Below are 25,680 nucleotides of genomic sequence, written 5' to 3'. Positions count from 1 at the left end.
ATATTTCCATTGCTCCCAATACTCTTAATTTTCAGTAGGAGATAGAGATAGACCTTACACTTAAGGTCTAGACTGTAAAGGCCATATCCTGCTTTCATTTATATTTCTGTGAACTGTTAATGTCTCTGCTGAAGTTGGTGGGGTTATTAAATTTATGCCATTATAATTAAGAAGAGATGTTGGTCTGTGATCTGTAATGCTCCATATACACCTAACGTGTATTAATTGATAATCACCAAGGAGTGGCTCTGAAGAAGGCACACAGTGACATTTCAGTGGAGGACACAGAGGTACTCAGATAAAGCAACAGTGAAACCAAATGACCTTTCAATCTGTTTATGAGAGACTTTGTCATCCCTGCTTTTGAGGCAGCTGGAAAAATGAGCAACAGAACTTAATCTATATCCCAGAGAGCATCTGCTTCACTAAAAAAGAGTGATATCCAAAAATACACACAGGCTTCTCAGCTCTTGTGGCCGTATTTGTATTCCTTCTACAGGTCTGAGCACTTGAAGTGCTTATGTCCTTTGTGTGCGTGGGGTAGGCTCTCATCAGCCCTACCCCAGAGAATGATTAATTTCTAATATCCTAGAAGCAGTCCTTGAAGAAAGATATAAAATGGATAAGGATTAGCATGATTAAAAAAAAAAAAAGTTAAGTTTTTATCTGTTGTACTGTAAATAAAGCTCATCACTGATTTGCATGCTTGGCTGCTTGCCTTAGCAATAAATCCAAACAGGGTCTGCCATCATGTCTTCCTATGGGAGCCAGAGAATCGCAGTCCTGAACACTCAACGCTGACTGTCCTAGCCATACCTTGTCCTCATCAAGGCAAAGTATCTCTTACATTTTAGAAACATTATGGAGCTGGATTCATGAGACAGAGGTATTGAGCATTAGGAGCCTCTGACTGGTTGATCCTGTATAGAAGGCTGAGTCCTGCCATTTCAGGTTGGGTGGCACATTAATTTGTTCCTGCTCACCCCCAGGATGAAGGGCATTAAGCACTGGTGCCTGCCTTGGGCTGGCGTCCCAGCCAGTGTAACACCACTGAAGGCAAAGGAGCCAGACTCCGGGAAAGCTGGCACAGATCCACTAAATCAAGTGGAGCCACCAGGTATGTTGGTAAAAACCTATAATTTTTCTTCTGTCAGCTCTTCCTGAATTTGACTCAAATCACTACTCCAGAGAAGAAATTACCCTGTTTTCCAGTCTGTACAGCAATCCAGGCTTGGTTATGGATTTCAGCTGTTCTTTGGAGAAAGCAATTCAGCCCTATAGGTATCTCGCAGCAATTGTGCACCAGAAATTCCATTTAATCCAATAAAAGGCCCTAAGGCAGGGAGAGAGAAGAGGATTGTACTCTTAAAAGATGTAATTAAAGCTTTAATGGCAAATACACTAGATTGAAGAGTGATGGAGGAAAGAAAGCTTCTGGTAGAACTCGTAGCTTTTGTCATTTAGCACACTGAGAATTATTTTAAGTTATCTACTGTCAGTGAATTCTTCTCCATGTGAGGTGTCTCACTACTGGCGCACATGTTGTGCTATACCAGGTGTTTAACACACAATAAGAACTGGCATGTTATGGAAGATTTGTGCCAAATAGTGGCACACGAGGACAGGAATGTTAAATGCTTTCTCATGCTTCAATATGCAAATCCTGTTGTTTCTGCTGCTGCCAACACTGAAGAAAGTGATGTCGCTATAATGGCTATGAAAATTTGCAAGCAACAGATCGAAGGCTTTGTTTGGTCCAGTCACAGAAAGGTCAAGCACTACAGCTGACTTCACCTGCTTGAAAAAACTTTTCATCATCTGAAGGAGCACCCTAGCAGTTTTTTGTTTTTTTTTTTTTTTTAACTGGGGCTCAGTCTGGATTTTCCTGTGCTCAATAAATCTAGGTGCTTAGCAATATCAGCAGATTCAGGGAATGTGATTCCTGTCCATAAATAGCTTGGTGCCTGCCTTGCATAGGAAACAGTTCAAAGGACTGGTTTCTGAAGAGAAAAATGTTCCATTTAATAATTGATTTTTTTACATCAAAAATACTAGCTAAGACGATGAGTCACCAGTAACAGCATCAGTGGCTTACATTTCAAAGCACTGCCATAGAAAGCAAACATGAAGAGTTAACCTAGTAATAAAAGTTTCATAGCCTATGCAGCTTAAATTATTCACCAGGACACAGAACCATAACAGTAAATTATAATGCCATGAATGAATGAGGGTTTCTAATGGCCACTAGGTAAAAATAAACACTTTGCGAAACTGAGCCATTGTCAGACTAATTAAATGTCTTTGAAAAGGTCTTAATATCCGACCTTGAATTCCCTCATCTCTGCAGGTGTCTTTGCAAGTTAATGCTGGCTGCCAAAATGGTCAGGCTTGAACTGGTGTTCACGTCTGTTGGTTGTTACTTGAAGCAAGCCCAGGGAAGCCCCTTTGGGCTCAGGTTGCTTTCCTTGGGTGGGAGAATTGGGTAACTGGACACATGTCAGTGCAACTCCATGGCACAGAGGTCTGTCTGAAACCAGGGTGAACCTTCATGAAGATAACTGCTTATTTTTGGTTACTGAAGTGGGAGAAGGATGGGTCTCAGGAAAAGAGTGAATTTGACCAACAAAGCTGTCAAAGGCATCCTAATCCTTTGAGACTTTGCCTTCTGCCACTCTGTGTTTAACTCCTCTCATTGAGCTGAAAAGGGGTCTTTGGAGAGCAGGAAAGCTTTAAAGTGGGAATAATGCTCACATGGACACCTAAGGATGGAGCCTGAGAGCAGAATTCCTTCTTTCAGGTCAACCAGCAAAAAAACTTAAACGTGAGAATATAAAGGCTGACAGGAAACAGAGAAACTGTGCCATAGTATAGGTTAGAATGAAAAAGCAAAAATGGAACAAGGCAGAGGATATATACAACAGCTCCCAGCCTGCAAGACCCAGATAGATTAAGAACATTATATAGAAAATAAATAAACAAATACATAAGAAAAAGACACTTTCCTCATAGGAATCTTAGGTCCAAGCTGTTCTCTGAAAATGGAAATACTATTATATCTGTGGAAAACTGACCTCAAAACCACTGAGGAGAAATTGTCTCCTAAAGGATATGTTTTTTAGCATTTTAGGTGTTGTATACTGTCTATTCCTGTGGTGCTTGCTGTATTGTAATGATGTATTATACAGCTTTACTGCTTTTTACTGCTTGCACGCATGATTCTGAATGATCTCCTGTTTTATTTGAAATAAAGAAGATCTGTTGCTAGCTTTCATGTCTGTGGCAAACATTGTGACTTCAAAAACCTCTGAAAATCTTTGGAAAGAAATTTAAAAATCTAGGAATTGATTTTATCGTAAGAATCTGGGTCATGGCTGAGAATTTAATTCTGGCAATATGAAGACAGATTTTGCAAGGAGTGGCACTAGCAGAAACCTTCAGCTGAGAACCTAAATGTTACCTGAAACAACGTATATTCACTTTCAATCACTTACACCTCTAATGGCATTCTGTGCCCCTGATGAAACCTTTTACTAAGTTTCAGATCTATGCTCCAGAACATGAAATGGGTGCGGCTTTTTAGAAAGTGGTGATAGTGTAATCAGAATTTCCTATTACCCTGGCTTAGAGTTTTTGGGATGGCGATAAGTAGGAGTTTGTTTTACAAGCACAGCAAAGCAGACAAAAAAAACAACTTTAAAGTAAAACAAACAAACAAAAAAAGACTTCAGTCTGTTGCTTTGTAATCTGAAAAAGTTCAAGAGTCAAGATAAATAGAAATAAAAGTGGCCCTGCCAAGCCCACTGCTCCCTTCCATCCTGCTTTTGGTTCAGTCGTTCTGTGCCTTTATCAATGGCAGTGAACTGTGCAAAGTCATCTTTTGGTCCCTGTCAGCCTGATGCTGAGATCTGTGAGGATTTTTTTTTTTTTTTGTCAAGACAGTTACAGTTTAGGTCAGTTACATACATGGAGGAGAAGCTGCTGTACAATGGGAAATGTTAGGCAACAATCTTAAATGTTGGTGCCTTGGGGACTTTTGTTTGTAGGTCCCTTTGCAGTGTCCTTCTGGAGAAGCAGGAGAACCTTTGGTGTTGCAGAGGCTGGTGAATGTGCTTTTAGGTAGGTCTCTATCCTCCCAGTCAACAGAAACTAATACAGAAGATAAGCTGCTCTTGTCTTAAAAAGAACAGTACCATAAATAAATAATCAAACAAAACCTGAGATGGGTTCTAAATCTGTCCATGCAGCGTTTTTTTGGTATCTAAGCACTTTTATGCCACATTGGGAAAGTTTGCTTTTCGAAAACTGCTTCAATTTAAATTTTAGTACCTAATAAACAGCCTGACCCACAGCTCTGTTCTTTAATGAAGCAGATGGAAACTGTTTCGAGTGTCAGCACTTGGAGATTTGTGGCTGTGGTATCAGGAATAGTGTGTCCTTCCTACTTAGAAGTGCAGCTTCTGTAGAGGGGAGGAGGGTGAGCAGCAGAACCCCGTGGCTCAGCAGGCTCTGAACTAATGCTAGGAGCAAGCATAGCAAGATCCCAAGTGTGAGTGTGTGTGTGTGTGTATGTGAGGGATCTGAGGTACCTGGATGCTCTCAGGAAGCAATGAGGAGAGATGTTACGGGCATGGTGATCTCAGGTGAAGTAGAGTTAATAGCATGGGTGAGTGATATGACCGCCCTGGTGGTGGGAAAACAGGCTTTTTAGAGAAGTGGAGAGTGTTTGCTAGAGCAGATATGCAGAAGGGACACAGTTTGGTGAGAAGTCATCCCAGAGCAGCGTGGGGGGTGGCAGTGGTTCTGTTGAGGATGGAGATCCTGGCATAGGAGTCTGGGGTTATGCAGGTGAGGACTTTGGTGTGTAAAAGTATGACCTGGACAACAGTTTGGGATGGTCTTGGGGAAATCAGGGCAAAAGCAGTGGATTTTCTGGAACCTTAACCTGGAGTGTGTGGGATAGAGATCCTGGGGCAGTTTCTGGGGGATGCGGATGTGCGTGTGGTGTCTGAAGGGGAGCCCCTGAGGTCCACAAGTAGCAACTGAGGCAGATCATACATGCCAATGGTCACAGGGCACCATCTCAGGCTCTGGCAGAAAAGAGGCTGAATTTGAGGTTTTGTGGGGCAGTTGATATGGGGTAATAATCATGGGAGGAGGAATTGTGGTCCTGAGGCCTTGCTTGTGGCAGAGATGCTGATGGTTGGACTTGATGACCTTATGGTTCTTATGGTATGATGTGAGATGTGTCTGAGGGCTGGATATGATCCTGCCAGGGGAGTGAGGGCTGATCCTAGTCTGGGTAAGAAAACCTTGCTTTTTTTGATTGTATCATTCTTTTATTCAGGAAGGGGTGAGGCAAGTGCTGAACTTCATTCCCATTCATTCCATGTCTGTGTGTTAAAGACTCTGCTGTTCTTGCTCCATAAATTCCACGATGGTCTCTAACTCCTTGCCGACAGCCAAAGTTATCTGCTGAATCAAGGCTTCTGCACTGAAACTTCCAGGAAAGTGAGAGAACAACATGACATCTCTCACTGAAATGGCCTGCCAATTCTGAGCAGCCAATTGAAAATGAAACATCAAGACAGAGAGCAGTTTAGTCCAGAACCAGATACAAGAGGCTGAGAAAGCCATTTTCCCCAAAGATTTTCTTCCCCAGGCTTGCTCTTGTGCTGGCTTTATTCCAAGATCTCCCTTGGATGCTAATATAGACAGTGAAGCCTGGCAGACTAAAAAGACTCCTTTAACATGCTGCTCCAAGTACCGCAGAGTCTGGTACAGATGGCATCAGTCTGGTTACTTGCTGTGCCAATAACCTCATTGTGGGCACTGAGATCTGTAGCCACTGTTGGAGACTTTGATTTCTTTGTATCATGCAATGATCGAGTCAGATCTGCTGGACTGACTGTAATATGCTCTGGGTTAATGCTGGCATCAGCCGTTCCTTCTGTTCCTCCATAAGAGGGACAGGTTCTGGGGTGCTGTGGGTCAGGGAACAAATGGGGGTAGAGGCAGGAAAAAGACAGCTTTAGGAGGTGAGAGGTTGGGTCTCTGGGTGTGCTGGCACGTGGGGTATTGAAAGAAAAGAGGTTGGGATGGTAGGAGTGGAGACAAGCCCTTCACTGTTGGGAGGAGAAGAAGGAAGCCCACTCCAAAGCTTAAATTAGTCAATTCCTTCCCCACCTCCCCCTCCTTTCACAGCAAGCTCATTCCCTTCATGCAGTCTTTCTGTCACAGGCTTCCCATTCAGGTGAAACGAGAAGAAAGATTTTTCTCTTAAAATTCAGCAGAAGTGTCAAGGCTTAGCTCCTGGAAGAATAAAAAGTGCCAGACAGTGGCATGGGAAACATCTTAAAGAAATCATATTTTTTCTGGAAGGGTAAAAGTGCTACAGACAGCTCTGTATAGAAAGAGATAAAATGCATGCTCAGGGAAGGCACAGAAAGAGCCGAACCACAGCACTGCACACACATGCCAGTCTGCTGCTGGGACAAGCTGTGTGGCAGTCCTCTTGATGTGGTTTTCTTTAGCTCACGAGGCCAAGGGCTGAGCTTCCAGGGCCTCTTCTGACCACGCTGCTTCTTCTGCCACCTCCTCAGGGCTTCAAGGAACTGTAATGACAAGTATTATGGAGTTCCCAGGCAGTTCCTCACTATTGTCATGACACTACACTGTCACGACCCCCTCTATTGCCCGTTGGACACTGTGCTGAACATGCTTCAGTGCTGATTGCCTGTTACCAGCTATTCCTCTTGTGCAGAGGACAAAAGGAAAGCACTTCCCCAGCACTCAGCCAGATGACTTTTCATCCCCTCTCAACACAGCAAAGCCAGGCTTGTGTCTTCCTGAAGGAAGAAATCTCTGTGTTACAGCAGGTGAAGAGGTATGGACCCAGCTCAGAAATCCTTATCATCTTTATGAATAAAACTCCCCACTTTAGTGGAGAGGCCTTAGGCCTGCCACTGGGTGACATTATTCCTTTCCATGCTGACCAGAGGCACGGCCACCTGCAAGGCCATGCTGGACAGCCCTCCTCTAAGCAGAACAGCCACCATGGGCTTTGTGGAGTGTAAAACATGCTGAGGAGCTTTCCTGGGACTGCCCAGCTGGGGCATTGTTTATGCTGCTAGGGAGATGGGATAGAAGATCAGCTAATGAGCAGAGCTGACTCCCATTTCTTTCTTTTACATGTTAGGGATGTGTGTGATCGCACAAGCACTCTCAAGATTTACCACTGAAAGATTTAATCTCTTTCTCGATCTTTTAAATGAACATTCTGCATCTGAGATGGTGCTTGTACTGAAACTCCTGGCTCCTGAAGCAGTTCTACAGAGTCCTTCCCACCTCGTTATTCTGTCTGTGGGAAAACCCTGGTGTGAGCTGGCAAAAATCACAATGGGGCAGCAGAGAGGAAGCTCAGGCTGTAGCTATGGATCACTGTGTTTATTCAATAAATCTGGACCTACACGAGGTTAATGAAGAGCAAAACCCACTCTATTTCTTCAGCAGAGTGAAACCAGCATCCCAGGTTCAGAGGCTTTAAAGTGAAGTAAAGCAAATGTGGTGAATGAGCTAGCCCTTGTATCCTGAAGAGTCTTCACCTTCCCAGGGGTTTGGCTGTAGTAAGAGAGAACAGAACCACCCCTTTTTTACCCCTCTTGGCTGGAATGGTTTGATTACAAACCAACCAACCGACAAAAACAAACAAACAAAATCCAGCAAAGCCCGTTAGAATTTTTACAATACTTTCTTGGGAGGAAAAACTTTACGTGGCTGGGCCACATGCTGGCAATACTTGTTCCGGGGGGAGCCTGCTTCCCTTTTGCCCCCTTGTTTTCTGTTGGAAAAACTTCTGCCAAATGGCCTGGTACTAAACATTTCCCAGACGAGTGATCCCAGTCCCGCAGGTTTGAGTCCATTACCTTAATGGTGGTTATTCATCAGTAATGAACCATGCAGTTAACTTGCCAGAGATGGCATAGCTAATTGAAGATCAGGCAAGAGGTTCTTTTAATATTATTATTTTTCCTCCATTTGCTTTCAGTACCTCTTTGCTTCTCAATGAGGTCTGATATAAGTTTTAATTACCTCTGAGAACAATAACATTATAAAGGCCCTACCTCTTTGTCTGAAGCTCTTTGCCTAGATGAGCTACACCGTGTGTTCAGGTCTCTGAAGGAAGTGGAGGTTGGCAGGGATGGTAAATTCCTGTTACCCACTAAACCTTGGAGTAGTAAATTTTAAAAACTATTTCCATTCTGACCCATCTGTCTTACCTTTTTGTATATTTCAAGTGTTTCTCCTCCTGTTATGTGAGTGCCACATGCAGAATGGTGTAAATGGAAATATTTATATCGCTGTGAAATATTTTTCACCCTTTCTCTCTCAGCTCTCTCATCACTTTTTGGGTACGGATATTTCTTCCTCCCTTCACTACCTCTTACTACCTCTTTTTTTTTTTTTTTTTTATCCTCTGCACAGGCTACAAGATATTAGGTGGATGATCTGGAGGAAAGGCTACAGGCAAAAGCTGAGCTGAGCCCTTTCTGTTCAGCCCAGTCTCTAACACAGTATCAGCCCAGGTGTTATGGTAGTGGGTGAATTAGGAATATAGAAATGTGTGAACTGAACAAATGGCGCTCAGCTGTTGCTAGAATGGTGTTGCTATTTATTTCACTTACTCATTTATTCTGTAATATGATAAAACATTCCCAAATATACAGGAAACTTTTCCTGAGAAAAGCTAGTGAAAGAAATTTATAGTTGAGAAATATATTTTGTGGAGACTATCAAAACTGCTTCCATTCTACGGAGTTCAAAATAGGCTTTTAAAATTTCAATGTATTTATTTTTAGAGTGCACTGATTTATTTTTTTATTATTTATTTTTTTTAGAATATGTTCTAAAAGTTGTGGTTCATTTACTAAAAATTAAAAAAAAAATAATTCAACAAGGATTATGAATGAAACAAGAAATAAAGTCTTGATTACCATTGCAGTATTCATAGAGTGTGCTAAAGAATGCCATCCAACACCTCATACAAAACAGACGTTTTAATATCATATTTGAAGTGTGTTTAAAGGAAAAGCCATCCAGCAATGAATTTTGTTTTTGCAAAAACTTTAATTAGCTATTATATATGTTACAGAAGTGATTTGGATTAAAAAGCAGATTGATTTGTCCTTCCACCCCAAGTTTGATGGAGATTACTGAAGTTCAGAAAAGAGTTTTAAAGAGTTTTAAAAAGTTTTGCTTTTTTTTTTTTTTATTTTTTATTTTTTATTTTTTTTATTTTAATCACTTTTTGCCCATTTTTAGCTTTTGCTTTTCTTTCTAGAAGCACTCTGGCTCTATATTCAGTAATTTCCAGCCTCACCCAAGTTGCCATAAATCTCAAGAAGAATTTTATTCTCAGAAGACCTGTAGCCCATGACTTGTTTTTTTCAAGTGCTATAACTTCACAGCTGCCTGAAGGATGTAGGTGGTCCCTTCCCATTGAAAATGAATGGGAACTGAGCCTCCAGATCCCTTAAGTGGATTTGAAACTTGCAGCCAAGAGATATAGAGAAGCATCCCAGCCTGAATTCTGGACTGAAGCTAATTTTGTCCCACTAGCACTGCCCTAACCCAACTGAAAGCTGCCAGGCTAAACTGGGACACATCCAGTTTGTTGAGGGAGCAGGAAGGAAATACAGTAGCAACCCGAGGGCTGTGTACAGCAGTTCCTTTACACCACTTGCAAAGTCCTGATTATATATTTTTTTTTTCCCCTTGTATGTTATGCTAAGGGACTGCTGCAGAGAAATCAAGCTCTTTGCTGGCCTCTTGCAGATGGCAGGGAAGTTTCTATGGAGACACGGGAGGAAGCAGCAGATTTCTGCTGCTGGCAGCAAGCAGGAACAGGCTTGCCATCCATGCTGAGCTCTCTACCTGTTGTCATACTCACAGGTGGCAAGCAGCAACGCTGCACAGTCAAATACATGCCTCTGGACCATGCATTTCCCCATTAGGTCATCCCTCTATTGAGCCCCCGCATTGCTGGAGTCAGGTGGAATGACTCTGGAAGCTGGGTGTTATGTGCATAGAGGGCTCGTAAATGCATATCTGGGCATTTGAAAGGCTTTTGGAGAGAACGTTTTCCTCTGTGTTACAGTTTGTTGCTTTGACAGAGCTGGAAAAAAGAGAGAGCTGCTGGGTGCCTGGCTCTGTCCATCGGCTCCAGCACCAAACTGTGTCTCTGCCTTTGTGGTTATTGAGGCATACAAGGAGCAGAAGAATATTTTTGTAAGGGTCATACTCAGTTTCTCTCCAAATAAACTTTTGTTTCGGAAAATGCCCCCACTGTAAAACATATTGGGTTGCTGAATTTTCATGTCACAGACTCTGGCAGGGAGTGCAGCAATAAGGTGGCAGGTCCCTGCAACACCATGATGAGTTTTAGGGCATGAATCAAAGGGCGATATCTTATACAAGCTGGGGATGGGAGCGAGGAGGTAGTCAACATATCATTTTTTGAGTGTTCAAGCCAGAATTCTAGCTAGGGCCAGAAGGAAGGCTATATGAACCCTTCGGCAGTGACAAAGCATCACTGTGATGAGAACCTCCATTTGACCCCTCAGCCAATGATTTTTTTTTTTTCCAATAGCCAACACCATTATTTCATGCAGAAGACCTCAGCTAATTGAGGTGCAAATATGGGGCTTTTAATCACCACTTTATACTTTCATAGTGACTCACTAAAATAGCTGAAGAAACATTTGCTAGGTCTGTGCTCCCATCTTCTCTGGAGCAACAATGAGTGTGACAGAAGACCAAAGCAAGCTGTCACTGTCCTTGAGCCATCACTGCTGAGAATCAGGAAAGGTTTGACTTAAAAGTACTCTGCCATGGTGGAAAAAAAATAGTCTCTTGGTTAATTAAGTGTGACATGTGTCTGCTCCCTTCCCAATTATCATGTCATATTGGCTCAAGTTTATAAGCCAAAGGAGTCTGTCACTATGCAGGGTCTTGTAGGGCCAGCAGACTTAAAAGCTGGACTGTTATCTTCATGTCTCGTTGCTTGAAGGTGCTGGACTTTGGCATGTCTTCTGACTTAATGTAGGAACACCCCTATAGCTGCCACAGTCTCTTTTCTTCCCAGCCTTGTTCCATCTGAGGCACATATGTTTTTGTTACCTTAAATGACAGGAAGTATACATGAGGCAAGCAGTTCATTCTGAGCATCAGCAACTCATCTCTCAGAGGGAGGTTTGCTTGGTTCCAGGCTTATCCACACGGTGGGAAGCTTGGGATATTGGGAAGTTGTGGAGGGTGGAAGTGGTCGTAACACTTCATGGGCAGGCAGAGGCACATGATGGGGAGCCGGGAAGAGATGGCAGGGTATGCAGTGCAGTGTTAACAGTGGGGGCAAGGAGCAGCGTTGAGGGAATTAAAAATAAGTTGTATCAAACTTTGGCTGAACTAGTGCTGGGAAATGCTGGGCATAGGTGGTGACAGGACTTGACAAAAGCAGGGACAAGTTAATTCTGCTAACGTGCCATAGGAAGGTGGCAGTGAGCACCCTGGGAGCCGTGTGCTGTAGAGAAGGGGAGGTGCCATGACTGTGCCATCTCTTACTTGCAACTCATGCTCTGTGCCAAAAGATAAGCAGGTAAGTCACTTCACTATCAATATGGGAGTTAACCCATGGTGGTGGAAGAGAAAATATTAATCTATAAGGGTTGTATCAAAACCATAGTTTTGTGCTGTATCTGTCAGCACCTTCCCTTGCAGAGCTGTACCTGCAGCAGTGTATTAGGCTTACATGGCAAGGTTTTAGTAGCAGGGGGGCTGCATGGGTGGCCTCTGTGAAAAGAGTCCAGCAGCTTCCCCATGTTAAATAAGGGCTTATTTCAGCCGGCTCCAAAGGCTATTGGCCAGAGCTGAGCCAGTGAATGACTGTGGTTGTGCCTCTGGGAGAGCAGATTTAAGAAAGGGATAAAGACTGCTGCACAACAGCAGCTGGGAGCGCAAGGAGTGAGAACCAGCCCTGCAGCCCCCAATGGCAGAGCAGAAGGGCAGGAGGTGCTTTGAGGCACCAGAACAGCAGTTCCCCTGCAGCCTGTAGAGAGGCCCCTGGTGGAGCAGGCTGTCCCCCTACAGCCCATGGGTCCCACATGGAGCAGATCTCCACGCTGCAGCCTGTAGGGGAACCCCTGGTGGAGCAGGTGGATGTGGCCTGGAGGAGGCTGTGGCCCATGGAGAGCCCCCGCAGGAGCAGGGGCTCTGAGGGGAGCTGCTGCCCACCCTTGGGGGACCCGTGCTGGGGCAGTTTGCTCCTAGGGGATGGACCCCGTGGTATGGAACCGTGTAGGAGCAGTTCTTGGAGAGCTGCTGCCTGTGGCAGCCCCTGCAGGCTCAGTTTGGGAAGGACGGCATCCCGAGGGAGGGACCCACATGGAGCAGGGCCACAGAGTGACCGTGAAGGAGCGGTGGAGACAAAGCGTTAGGGAATGACCGCAGCCACCATTGCTTGTTCCCCTGCACCACTTGGGTGGAAGATTCAAAAGAGGGTGGATGGGGGAAAGTGTTTTTAGGTTGAGTTTCTCACTGCTCTGGCTTGTTAGTAATAGGTAATAAATTACATTAATCTCCCTTATGCTGAGTCTGTTTTGCACATGATGATAACTGTTGAGTGATCTCCCTGTCCTGATCTCAGCCCTTGAGCCCTTCTCATTGTATTTTCTTTCCCTTTCCCTTTGATGAGGGGGAGTGAGAGAGCGGCTGTGGTGGAGTTCAGCCGCCCAGCTGGGTAAAACCACCGCAAGCAGTCTGCCCACTACACCACATGCTTTTGTACTTGTTTCTGCTTGTCTGTGTGGCAGAAAGTGAAGTGTGAGATTCAACTGTATGTGCCAGAGCCAGCCTTGCATGTGGGGATGGCTCCTAAGGGGTTACTTGCCTGTCACACAATGGGAAGGAAGCAACTGCTCTTGGTCTGTCTCAGCTTAGTGTTTGCATATTTTCATACTCCTGCTCAGCCTTTTTACTTTGCAACAAAAGGACAATGCATTTGTTTCACTTAGCAATTATATGATGAATATTTAAAAGAACAAAACCTAGTCGTATTTACCTATTCAACTTTCAGCAATATATGCAGAAATGCCTCCAACTGAGACAAGCTTGGTGTAAGTCCTCACTTTGTAGGAGGAGAGAGCACACTGCTGGGTCACTCAGTAGAGCAAAATGCGGAACTCATGGAAATACACAGGAGACAGAGCAGGTCTCAATACCTAGGATGGATCCAACTTGATAATTATTAACAATAATTGGCCAGATGTTTGGCTGATTCTGCAGTGGTGAAATATAATTGGTTTGAGTGGGGATACACTGATTTCTAACAGCTTAAATCCATCATGTTCATCTCTGTTTTGAGATTGGCTGGCTTCCTCAAAGCTCAAGCAGCTGGAATCACATTATTGCCCAGTTTATTCACCTTTCATTTGGAAAATAAATAAATAAATAAATCTAGCTATATGGTGCTTAGAAAAGATTGGAAGTACCAAATCCTGAAGTCTGCATCTGTGGACGACAAATAAAAAGAATTTCCAAAAGTGAGGTTTTAGGAGGTGTTATTTGATATTATGATTTAACCTACACTTATGATTTGTAATATCTCTTTACTCAGGGACTCATTTCATCAGTGTTAATCTTGGAGTTGCTGAGCTTGTAACTCTTTTATCTCACTCAGGTCTGCAGTGCAGGGCCTTCTGGGTTACTTCTCCTAGGTAAGGGGAGCTGCATGACTGTTTAGGGAAGCTAAAGAAATAGCCGGTGAAATTCCGCTGAGACTGCAGACAACTTGATGAAGTATCTTGGAATCTGGCCGGGAAACCCTGTCTAAAATGGATGTCACAGTTTCTGTGTATCCACCTGCCATCCATTGCTGTCTTACATAGTAAGCCTTTCATCTGAAATCAATGGCAGCAGTGATGTTTCTAATGACAAGCAGTGTCTGGCACTTTTTCCCTATGGAGTCACAAGTCTGCTTGGGACCAGATTCTTGAGTCTGATGTATTTGTGAAAAGAAGGGAAGGAGAATATGTCCAGAAATGGGTGCTACTTTGTCATATACTTGTCACTGAAACAGACCGTACCTCCATGTACACTGAACCATGGGAACCGGGTGGTTTAACAGTACAGTGGGAAGAAAATCTGTAGTTAGGACTTTGGTTTTGCATTACCACAGAAGATGCCACCTCCAGGAAGTCAGTAGTAATTTCCTACTGCTAGGACAGAGCCTCTGCTTAATGGCTAAGCAGAGAGTGGTGTTTAATAAGTCTGCTTGTCAGGAGGGAAGAGCTACTGGCTTCTTTTCTGGAAAGCATTGCACATTTGAGATTTGATGAAGTAGTCAAGCATGCTTCAGACTAAGGTGAGGATAGCAAACCAAACATCTTCTTCATTGTCTCCCTCCCTCCCTCCCTCCCTTCCTTCGTTCCTTCCTTCCTTTCTATTTATTTATATATTTCTATATTTTCAGAAACAGCATGCTGTCTAACCAAGTATTTAATTACTACTTGTGTTGTATGTGACTTTCAAACTTTTGGTAGTTCCTTGATGGCTCCTTTTAGCCATCAAAATCCAACCAGGGTAAATCAATATTTGCTTTTATATCTTCTGTTGTGAGAAAAGATATTCCAAAACAACATACAAACTATGTCCCCTTATTGATCTGTTTGCCATTGTCTTTTCAACAGCCAACATTTTAAAGCATTCTTTTATTTTAAAGGTACTTGTTTCTAAATTCAATAAAACCAGAATATTTTCCCTGTGGGATCTCCTATTCAAATCTATGCATTTGGTACTGCTTGCCTATGGTTTTCTTAAGAAACTGATTTAATTCTAGGTAGAAGAGGAAAGAAAATAAATGATCTTAATTGCTAAGGACATAAAAAAGACGAGAGAGAGCTTTTACTTGAGTTACTAGAGCAAAATAAACAATTCTGTTCACAGAATGAGAGAAATAAGAAATAGAAAAAGGTCAGTAAGGATATCTTCTCCCTTTACCCTCATGATTAAGTCTTAGCAACTATGGAAAAAAAAATCTGGTGAATTTTCAACAGACTAATGATATCTGCGTTGCAATGGGTGAAACTTACCCTTAGGCAGGGTTTCAGCATAAAGTCTGTGACCTGGCCTATGACCTACTGCTTACATCATTTAAGCTCAGAGGGAAGAAGTCTTTGTTTTGTAAACCTAATGTTTTCTACATTTTTTCATGGCATATCCAGGAGTATTATTTTTAATGATATTGGAAATTCTCCTATCTGGAATTCTTTGCTCAGGAATGCCCTCTTTTAGGTAAAATGCAGAGCCAGAAAAACAAATAAACATTCTGTTCCTGTCTCATTAGTCTGTAAGGTGAAGGCCATTGTGGGTTATCCTGATTCAAGAAATAAATCTCTGGATAAATCCCTGCACATTTGCCTCAGTGACTGAGCAACACTGCCTAGAGAGGCAAGTGCTCCTGAGCATCTGTCAATAAACTCACCCTTGAGTGGGTTAAAATGTCCACAAATTAGTATAGATAGGTAAATCTGAGTTCACCTTACATTCATCTACAGCTAAAATTCAACTCATCCCAGGTGCTTTGCTCAAAGATTAGAAGAAAACAATTTCTGACTGTTGTACAGGATGATAGCTGGTTTCGAACGGGAAGCCCTATATACATTCAGCATGGGGCAGAAAAGAAAGCAAAATACTTTCTATTTTATAATGAAGTTCGCATTCAAGCAACATGTGATAGTATTAATCAAGTTGTTCAGCTTGTATTTCAGTTCTGTGCAAATTTAATACGTATTTCTGAAGTGTGAAGTTCCCACATACCTCTCATTCATAAACACTTTCTTCTTCACTCACAGGAGCTAAAAAACAGCCAGTGCCTTTCCCCTGAGATTTGATTTATTTGCTTCTATAAAGTATTAAATTTGCAAGAACTGTACCTTCTCGTAATTCTTGCAATGATGTTCATTACCTGAAACTAACTTATTATTAGTTCCAATATTGTATCTAGGGAAAAAAAAGTGTTTCCCCTGAATACAGAGTAAATTTTCTTGAGGGTCTCTCCATGCTACACCTTCTTCAACTGGTTTTGTGTAGCTCCACCACTTCCTCAAATACCACTAGTTGGGCCGACAAGAGTATTTCTCTGCTGACAGAGACAAAAAAGAAGAAGCACAAGAATAGCTGTCTATTACTGACCAAAGGACCATCAAGACCCACGTTCTGTCTCTGGCAGAAATGCATAATGTGGACTCTCTCTGTCTCTCTCTCAATTGAGAAAAAAAAAAAAAGGTGCAAATATAAGGTGTCTTTAGCATAAACCTTCACTTTCTGTGTGGCAGATTCAGAGAACCCAAAGCATGAAGTTAAATAGCTATTTGAAGTATCACCCTTTTATGAATTTGTCTAACCTTTTCCCAGCCCTTTTTTGTACCTTTGGCCTCCACAAGCATTCTGTGGCAATGAGTTCCACAGCACTGTGTTCTTTAGCAAAAACATCCTTCCATTTGTTTTTAATCTGTTTTAAGGCATCTGGAGGGCATCATTGTATTTATAAGGAAAATAAGGTTTTCTCATGGTCGTAGACAACATAGTCATATCTTCCAGGTTGTTTTTTTTATTTTTTATTTTTTTTTGGTAGAACAACATAGTTATGATTTCTACTATCTACCTTCAAACTTGCCTCATAAATAAAAACAAACAAGCAGACAAGTAGTGATAATCTGGCAGAGAATTAAATAAAAGTTTTTTTTTTTTTTTTTTTTTTTTTTTTTTTTTTTTTCCCACTAGGGATCTGAGTAGTCAGCTCAGAGAGAACTAAATCTTCTGTATAACACATGGAACTTCATTCAAAGATGCATGAACAAATGCTAGTACCGTGTATTTTTTTCTCTTTTTAAATTAGTATTTTATTTTCTGAAAAAAGGGTGCAAGAAATTCTGAAAGCAATGGTTTGCATATGCTAAGTTCCTGCTCTATCCCTGTTGCTTTGAAGATGTAACTATGTAAAAAATGCTGCTAATGGAATACGGTTTACGAGTAAAGCACTAGAAACTTATGGTGTTTTGTGTGCATATTTTGAGCTGTGGCGTTAACCACCTGAGTTTCTTTTTCATTAGCAACACATAAAAAATTAAAACAAACAGAGAAACAAACAATTTTCCTGAATTTCCCCTAAGGTTGAGTTCAAGTTCACCTTGTGATACAAGAAAAGTTTAGTAATTTCTTTCTTCACTGCAGTTTGCTTGACAATCTCTGGTCCTCCCACCTGTCAGGAGAGACCTAAATATAGTGTCTTACTAATGAAGAGGATCTGCAGCAGCAGAAGTCCAGGATTGCTCACATCAATTTTAACCAGCAGCCCGGGGCTACTCGTGTTCCAGGCTATGTTTGAAAAGCATCATCTTATCTTTCTGAAGGCCCTCCTGTCTCCTGGCCTGGTTGTTTCATGAGTGAGAAGTCCCTTCCCCTCAACGTAGCAACATATAATTTTCCCCAGATCTGTAATATCCTCCGAATACTGTTACATTTCTTTCTGCTGTCTTTCACTTCTTGTATCCTCTTTTTCCTTCTCCCTCTTCCTCACCTTTTTCCCCTGCTCTTTACCTAACAGGTCTGTCTTCTGCTCCAGTTTTTCTTAGCCAAAATTTAGGAGTAAGTTCATTTGATGACACATTGCATGACAAAGGAAAGAAAAGCCAAGAGTAGCCAGTGTTCTTTCCAATGGTGAGCTGGTGGGAGGCTAAAAATCTTTTATAGGCTTAAGACTTAGCAAGCATCCCTGCTCTCTCTCTCTCTCTCTCTCTCTCTCTCTCTCTCTCTTTGAAGTTCAGCTTGACACCTCCTTTTGGTGCAGTGAGGGTTCAATTTAAGCAGAACGAATAGCTTCCATCTTCTTTATGGAAACTACTGATCTGACCCATGGCTTCCTCTCCCATAGCTTCAGTAAGGAGTTCAATCTAGGCTCCCTTTGCAGTCCATAGAGAGAAGTCAGCACCTTCAGAGAAACTCATTGCACTTACCATAATCCCAGGTAAGCCCTCCTTGGAAATGCCACCATGTCCATACCATGTCGTAGAGGAACAACCACACACTTTTGCCTGCCTGCGTATTTCACATGTAAATGGCTAAAATGAGTGGAAGTCCATCCACAGAGCTGAGACTGGGATCCCAAAAGCAAAAAAGATAGAGCAGCAAAGTCCCCAGGTGAGGGGAAGAGCTTCTCAGAAAGAAAATACTTCCTGCATACTTCTGCTCCTGGTGCACAGTGCCAGAATCAGGACAGTGGTGGCAATGCTTGGATCCTTCCTGTGCCAGGTCAGTAAATCACCTGTCTGATTCTCAGGAGTTGAATTATTCTTATTGTATAATTGAATTGATTCTGTGGGCAAACTTCTTGTCATGGCCTGCCTTGTTGCCCTCTCCTCAGCCACAATGTGTCACGGAGAAGGACATCAATGTGCTCTCCCCAGGAAGGGCATGCTGATCTGCTCTAAACAGGAGTTGTCGGAAATATTTGGTTGGTAGGAGGGAGGTTGTTGGGAAGTGATCTCATTTGAATTGGCATCCTTGGGGGCTATGGGAACAAGCAGGGTCAGAGCAGCCTGGCAGTGCTCCCAAAGCCACCTCTTTCATCCTGGAGAAACCAAGACCCGTAGTGACTACAGCACGAGCTGCATTCACAGTGACTATCCCAGCTCATATATGCTCTTTGTGCACACTCTTCCAAACCTGGTTTGTCATTGTGTCAAGGAGGTCCATGCTGACACGGTATTAATCTGAGAAGATTTTGGACTTCAAAGTATTGGACTTCAAGTATTTGGCTTCACTTTGTTTTGCTTATAACTAGGTCTGTCTGCAACCTGGCATCAGGCAGATTGCCTGGCCTCATATTGCCTGCTGGCTTTTGCAAGTCTCTCAGTCACAGCATGCCTTTACACACAAGGACAGTGCCTACTTCCTTGGTAAGATGGCCTTATGTCATTTGGCAATGATGCTATTATGCAGTAATTCTCTCTCAAAATGCATAACAGCTTGAATATCTAGGGAAAGGAGGTCATTTAGAGAGGGCTTAGCCTGGTAGAAGAACTCTGCCCACATAGCCCTGTACCCTGTCCTTCATGATAGACAGCAATGTCCTCATAAGAAGCTATACAAGAAAATCCAAAGTAATCATTCCCCTCCAGTATCTGGACAGCTTCCAGCACTTTTACCCTGTTCATAAGATCATCCAAGTAAGATCTTTCCCAGTTTCTCAGACTCAGTGGCTCAATGCCACTGCATCCTGCCACTGGAGGCTAGCATGCACCTCCTTAGCTCTCTGCCTCTGTAAGTAATTCAGTTCATAATCTACATCTCAGTGAGCAGCCCCTCTGGAAGTTAATTAAAAGACAAACTGCAGCACAGATCATTAGTTTGCACATGGGCCAGGAATGAGGAATCACTGTGGTCCTGCAAAATTAGGAACAGATGCCCAAACAAATCTCTAAGCAGGCCTAACTAGCAAGCCTTGGCATCACATCTCGTCTGTTAGGGAGTGCTGCTCTACTGCCACTCAGGCAACAGCAACAGTGCTGTGAATTCTCATAGTGCAATGTTACCAGTTCAAATGAAGCAAATATAATTGCTGAGACCTACGGCAGGTAGCAAAGTGTTCTTCCAGACCTTTAATCTGCAGAAAAAAAAATTACCTACTTTCTATGTCAAAGCAAAAGGTGTACAACTGGGAGAGGTGATGGGGAAAAGTGACCAACAGTCTCCTGCTAGTAGAAGTTTCCATCTGCAGAAAAGATACAACATAAACAATTCCCACACATCCAACTGGCACAGCTCTCTTAGTGTCCGGTTTTTAAGTACTCCACTGAGCATCTTCTTGTTTTCATCCTGTACTTACCATACGTGTGAGAAGAGAAAACTACATAGATACCTGTTTATTGGCTCTCCATCATAACACTGCTGCAAGTCTCCCTTGGCTCCGAAACCTCAAAAAGATTTCAAATCCAGAGAGGTTTTCTGAGACTTGCTGCTACCTTTAGCACTTTCTGCTCTGGTCCACTTCTCTCTTGAATTTCTTTTACTTGTCCTCCATTGATTTTGGAAAATCTTTAACCTGCATTTCTGCAAATCTTAGCTGCATTTTTGGTCAATGCATACAACAGTTACACATCTAAAGCCCCCTGCAACAGCTCTGCATATTGAAAGAAGATGATATTGATGGGAGAGAAACCCCTCTGCTAAGCTGAAGCTAAGAGGTTTCCATTGAGTTTGGGGTCCTGCTAAACCACACAGCCCTGTCACGCAGCACAGGATCACTGCCTCTTTCTCTTGTGCAACCCCTAAGTGTCAGGGATAAGTGGCTGGTTGACCACAGTGCTCAGTCTGTGGTCCCTGGTCCTGGCATGGTGGTGCTGGAGCGAGGACATGGAACTGTGGTGTGCAGCTCAGACCTGGCAGGGAGGAAGCCAGTTCTGGGAGCTTTGTCCTCAGTGCCTAAACAGTGAAAGAAACCACAAGCAAAACAGTGTTATGGACTGGGACTGGTGCTCCTGAGCTCTGCAGAATGGGGAGACAGCAACTAAAACATCAAAATCACAGATGATGGTGAGCTCAGGGTACATGTACTTCAACAGTTCCTTTGAAGACCCTAACACTAGGAAGAAAAACAGGCATGCAGTGTTCAAACCTACATGTGTGCCAGAATTTTGTCTGGGAAGACACGTGAAACTGACAGCCCTCTTGGACCTGTAAAAATATAGCGGTCAGCCCTAGGGAATCTGTGGGCAGCAGAAGTCTCTCAGTGCTTTTTCATCTACTCAGGGGGCAATAAAGAGGCCAGCAGGCAAAGTCTGGAAGGTGAGGTTGTTATGACAAAATCAACAGAGCACAAAAATCTTTGGAGAGGCAGAGATATTGCCTTGCTATGAACACTGCTTTCTCAGCTAAAAACTTAGACTGAAGAAAAAAAAAAAAAAGCAAACTTTGAACAGCTTGGGTGAGCAAGTCAATAAATGACTGCTTTCTATTTCCTGAGAGAGAAATACTACAAGGAAACAACCTCAGAGTCTACTGAATAGCGAAGAAGATGGAGGAGAAGGAAGAGGAGAAGAAGAAGAGGAAGAAGAAGAAAGGTATTTTGATATATTTTTTTAAATTTCTTCATGAGGGAAAATGATAGCATGTGTGAAAAGGGATAATTAAGATTAGGCTGAGCCAGGATGGGGAAAGAGAACTGACACCCTTTCTGTAAGTAATGTTAGAAAAGCAGGTGAAAAAGGAAACAGGTTTGAATTATACCGGCATGTAGCTACAGGAACACAGCCATCAGTCAGAAGAGGAAGACTTTTTTCTTTGTGCAGGGGCTGAGCCAGGCCAAGCCTCCAGGTCTGCAGGAATTAGTTAAGGCTGCTAAAAACTGTTGTCTTTTTTTTTTTTCCCTTTCTCACCCAGGTGTCTCCTGCCATCAGCCTTGAATTCACAGGTTTATGAGATAATATGCACACCTTGGAGGGAACCATGTGTAGACCTTAGTATGGAGATGGGACTCAGCCAGGGACTCTCTGGAGCCAGGTGCTAGAAGAGGTTCTACAGTCAGATGATATAAATGAGTGATCAACTGTGACCCTGAATCTTTGTGCATCACCACTGCACACAGTGCCAAGATGAGGCTGGCTCCGCCCCAGTACAACTTTTACATACAAGGAGAGAGAAACGTTTTCTTGCAGCTGCCAAATCCCCAGATATTTGCACAGGGACACTGTGAGGAGGGTGAGTTGAGGAGATGCTGGCCTTGGAGAGCTTATTTTCCTTGCAACTCGTAAAATGAGTTATGCCATCACAAAGTTGGCATAAAAAGCTGTCAGACTGAAGTGTCAGATTCTTCGGCAGTGATATTTTATGCTGAGCTAAATGATGACACCATACACATAGCACAGAGAAAAGATGGTGCTGTTTTGTTGTTAGAGCAATAGCAGGTCCAAATTTTCTGTCATTAAGAAAGGTACTGTTGGAGACAGTTACAGTGAAAGTGCATTTGATGCAGAAGTTACTAAACTTGGCTCGTGTGCCAAATTCGCAGTGAGCATAAATCAGTACAGCCCTGCTAACTTGAGTGGTGTTGACTTACATCAGCTGATAAATGAATCAGAAATGTTTCCATTTAATTGGGAGAGACAAAAAATATCTCAGGGATACTCTTTAAGCTATGAGAAATGGGAATGTGCTTCCAATGCTGATAGTTTTTAACTAGTTTTTTTTGACAGATAGGATAGATTTGTTTCTGAGTCCTTTTAATACATGACCCACAAAGGCAGAAGCTTGCAAGACCCGATCTTAGACTGAATAAGCCTATGAACAGAGCTATCAAGCACAGGGTGTATTAAAACAAACAAAGAATTGAAAACATGCAGCTAGTTCAGAGGACAAATTCAAAACAATGATGTTTTCATTGCAGTAAATGAAAGGGCTCACTTGGCATCTGCCATCATGGAAACATAAAATGCCACAAATGCCAAAAGGCTGAGCACATGTAATTGGGCAGATAGCAGAGAAAGCAGCTTGGACAGTGCTTTAGCAGAAGCTGCTTAGAGAAGAGGTTTAAAAAGGAAAATCATGAGTACAAGCAAATGGAGACAATAAGTGAGAATGAGGGGGGCTGCTGAAGGAGATGAGTCAGAAGAGAGCAAGGAGTTGGTAGAAGAGACAAAAAAAGAGGCACTGAAGTTGCAGAATTTCAAAGGAAATTACGTCTGGATTTGTTGTAGAATTTAAAGGGCTGGTGCCTTTGCCCTGTGTGAATGAGATTGCTGGTGCCGATTGTGCCGGCTGAGGATCTGACCCAGTGCCTGGCAGCGTGTCCTCAGCAGTCTTTTAATAGCCCTCCCCAAGTGCCTCTGTCATAGTTTGAATTACACTCATGGCAAAGCAAAATGGATAACAACAAGATGCTGGATAATGAGATGCTAACGAGGACTACAGTGTTCACAGGTGCCTGGGAGGCTCATTCTGGGATGAAAATTAAGTAGCCACTTCCTAATTAAACTTTATCTGTTTGCACAACCTAGGGCTTACTCTGTGTCTCAGAATATGGCCTCCAGTCTTAAAGGCCCATGTAAGACATAGAAACCCAGTGAAAATGACCAGAAGCTATATACTAGTCCTAGGTTAGTACTAGGTGTGCCATGAAAACTGTGCTTCACTTTTGTTTTATGTAAAGAATTATTACCTGGTAACGCACTGGTGTTTACACTGACAGAATTCAGTAACATTTTAGTAGGTTAATGAAATGCAACCTGTTTTATCTTGTCCCTGCCCTCTGAGATCTCGTGGGGAAGACAATGTTTTGTCAGAACTTTTGAAAATGCCATGACAACTAGCAGGGGAGATAAACTACCTCCACGTCAGAAAATAGCATCTTTCTGGCAATCAAATGCAACTACATAGCATAGCATACAAAGTATACGTGAGCTGAACAACTAATGAGGAGATGTATATGTGTGAAAAAAAGGCAGCTGAGAGGCCTGATTTGTATAGATCCACAGGATATTAAATAATAATAAAAATAATAAAATAAAATAACCACAAAACTAAACACCCCCCCTACCTGCCATTAGAAATGTCCCTTGTACCTCCAGGGAACAAAATGTATTATGAGAATTTTGGAGACTTGTTAAAAGTTTGTGGCTAGGGAACAGGAAAAGAAAATCAGATACCACCCTAAAAAAAATCCCTAAAACTTAAGGAGCTGTTTTTCCTGGAAACATGCATCACCCTGAAAGCTGCACTTTTCATAAGTTCTTAGTAGTATAAACATTTTTCAGAGAAACTTTGTCTTCAGAATTTCACTTTCTGAACTGTTTGTGCTGAACATAAAAGCAATTATGTAGCTTCTGGATGCAAACATAGACAATTTGCTCTAATTTATACTGCTTGAAAACTAGATTTAAAGCAGTTTAAATAGAAGTGAAGTCTGGTTTGCTGAGTCAAAGGAGTACCAACACTACCAAAAAAAAAGTGTTGAGATCCCATCTGTGTCTTCTCCCAAAGAGAATAATTACAATTTCTCTGCATATGGAATGATAGCTAGCTTTGAAGGTGTAAAGAAAAAAATGTGATAAGCACAAAATATGGAGAACCAAGCAGTGTCAAAGCCAAACACCAGCATTCAGGTACAATCCTGGGTTCCTGCCACAGTCTTTTAAACTTTGGCTGTGCTGTTTATGCCACAACATCTGTAGATTACAGAGAGGCCCCAAAATTACTTAATTGACCAAACAAAGAAGCAATCTGTTTAAGCTGTAGCTTGTAATGTTTGTAGAAAGTCAGAAGGTGCGATAGGTAAAGGGTGAGCTATGCATCACAGCAATCCCTGACTGCTGCCCTAATAGCATCTGAGATCAACTGGAGTTTCTGGAGCCTCCTCTGGTGCCCAAGACCAGGGGCAAGGCTGGTCTATTCCTTCCCATACCTGGAACTACTGCAGCAGAGCTCAAAATCTCTTAGCCATGGATGCTGGGGTTAAAATAGCTTATTCAGCAACAGTTTATGTATATTGAACTTGCTGGCCTATATCATTTTGTATATACTAGAATATTATATTTTAAAAAATTCTATAACATCTCAAACCAATTGTCTGTATTTTAGTATGGAAAAAAAGAGCTAGTGAAGAAACATACCTAAATTATGGTCTGCAGCAATGCTAGCCTCCACCATTACCATGTTTCAGCCTTCATCTGAATGGTGTTAAATGCATTACCCATGCCACATGGTTGAGCCAGCAAAAAAATTACTGGAAAAAAGGCTTCTGGGCCGGTAGACAGAATGGAATTTAACACTGAGTTGAAGCAGACAAAGCATTTCATGTAGATTCAGAAACATAAAAACTCCTGAAGTTCCTTCTGATTGCTTGAAATATATTTTGTCCATAAACTTATAGTAGATGACCATGAAATTTCAGGCAAGTAATTGTTTTGTGTAAACTGTACTTTCTGTTGAAAAACTATTCCCAAATAAAATTCCTGGCTAGAATTTTTTCTCAAGACTGAAAGAGCCAGGCATTAGAAATGCACTGAATCTTCTGGGACTTGTGATAAAGGGCTAGGAACAATCAAGATAAAACTCCCACAAGAGAAGAAGAGATTGTGTTATTCCATTGAGATCGAAGCCTGTCTCTGAAGACCAAGGTCTCTAAGACATTTTGAAGCTAAATGTCTGGGTGTTTGTACAACATTTACAGAGAGGGGAGGTGATGCAAACAGCATGTCATTATCTGATTTACATCACTGGCTCCATCTCACACTATTATTATTATTATTTTTTTCTTTAGCAATTTGCCATTTTATAGGAAAGTAAAGAGGACTTTAAATCTACTCCAGCTATATATATATATATATATATAAATTTACTCTTTGAGCTAGGAGTTGTTTCTTAATATACATTTGCGGATATAGCCAGCTATGATGAACAAAGAAAACTTGGACCTCAGCATTTGCTTATACTATAATATTAATTATTAGTATAATACTACTATACTATATAATAGCATTACTATAATACCGTTATATTAACTATAATAATTACTACTACTGTAGCATTAATAACATCTGTGGAAACAGATATAATAACAATAGCCATTAGTGCCAC

The 25,680-nt window shown here is 42.1% G+C and overlaps 1 long non-coding RNA gene across 1 annotated transcript in view; it reads left to right on the top strand.

The window, feature by feature from the left end:
• LOC110352180 (uncharacterized) overlaps positions 1-25,207 on the top strand; it is a 32,888-nt gene extending 7,681 nt beyond the window's left edge. Inside the window, exons 2-3 of the long non-coding RNA XR_002400732.4 lie at positions 21,074-21,170; positions 21,490-25,207. This is a non-coding gene — a long non-coding RNA (uncharacterized lncRNA). The remainder of the gene's footprint in view (positions 1-21,073; positions 21,171-21,489) is intronic.
• Positions 25,208-25,680: the final 473 nt, after the last annotated feature.

The sequence above is a fragment of the Anas platyrhynchos genome, chromosome 3 (assembly GCF_047663525.1).
Source record: "Anas platyrhynchos isolate ZD024472 breed Pekin duck chromosome 3, IASCAAS_PekinDuck_T2T, whole genome shotgun sequence".
Lineage (NCBI taxonomy): Eukaryota > Metazoa > Chordata > Aves > Anseriformes > Anatidae > Anas > Anas platyrhynchos.
The sequence above is the reverse complement of the archived record's forward strand: the minus strand, read 5'-3'. Positions and strand labels throughout refer to the sequence as shown.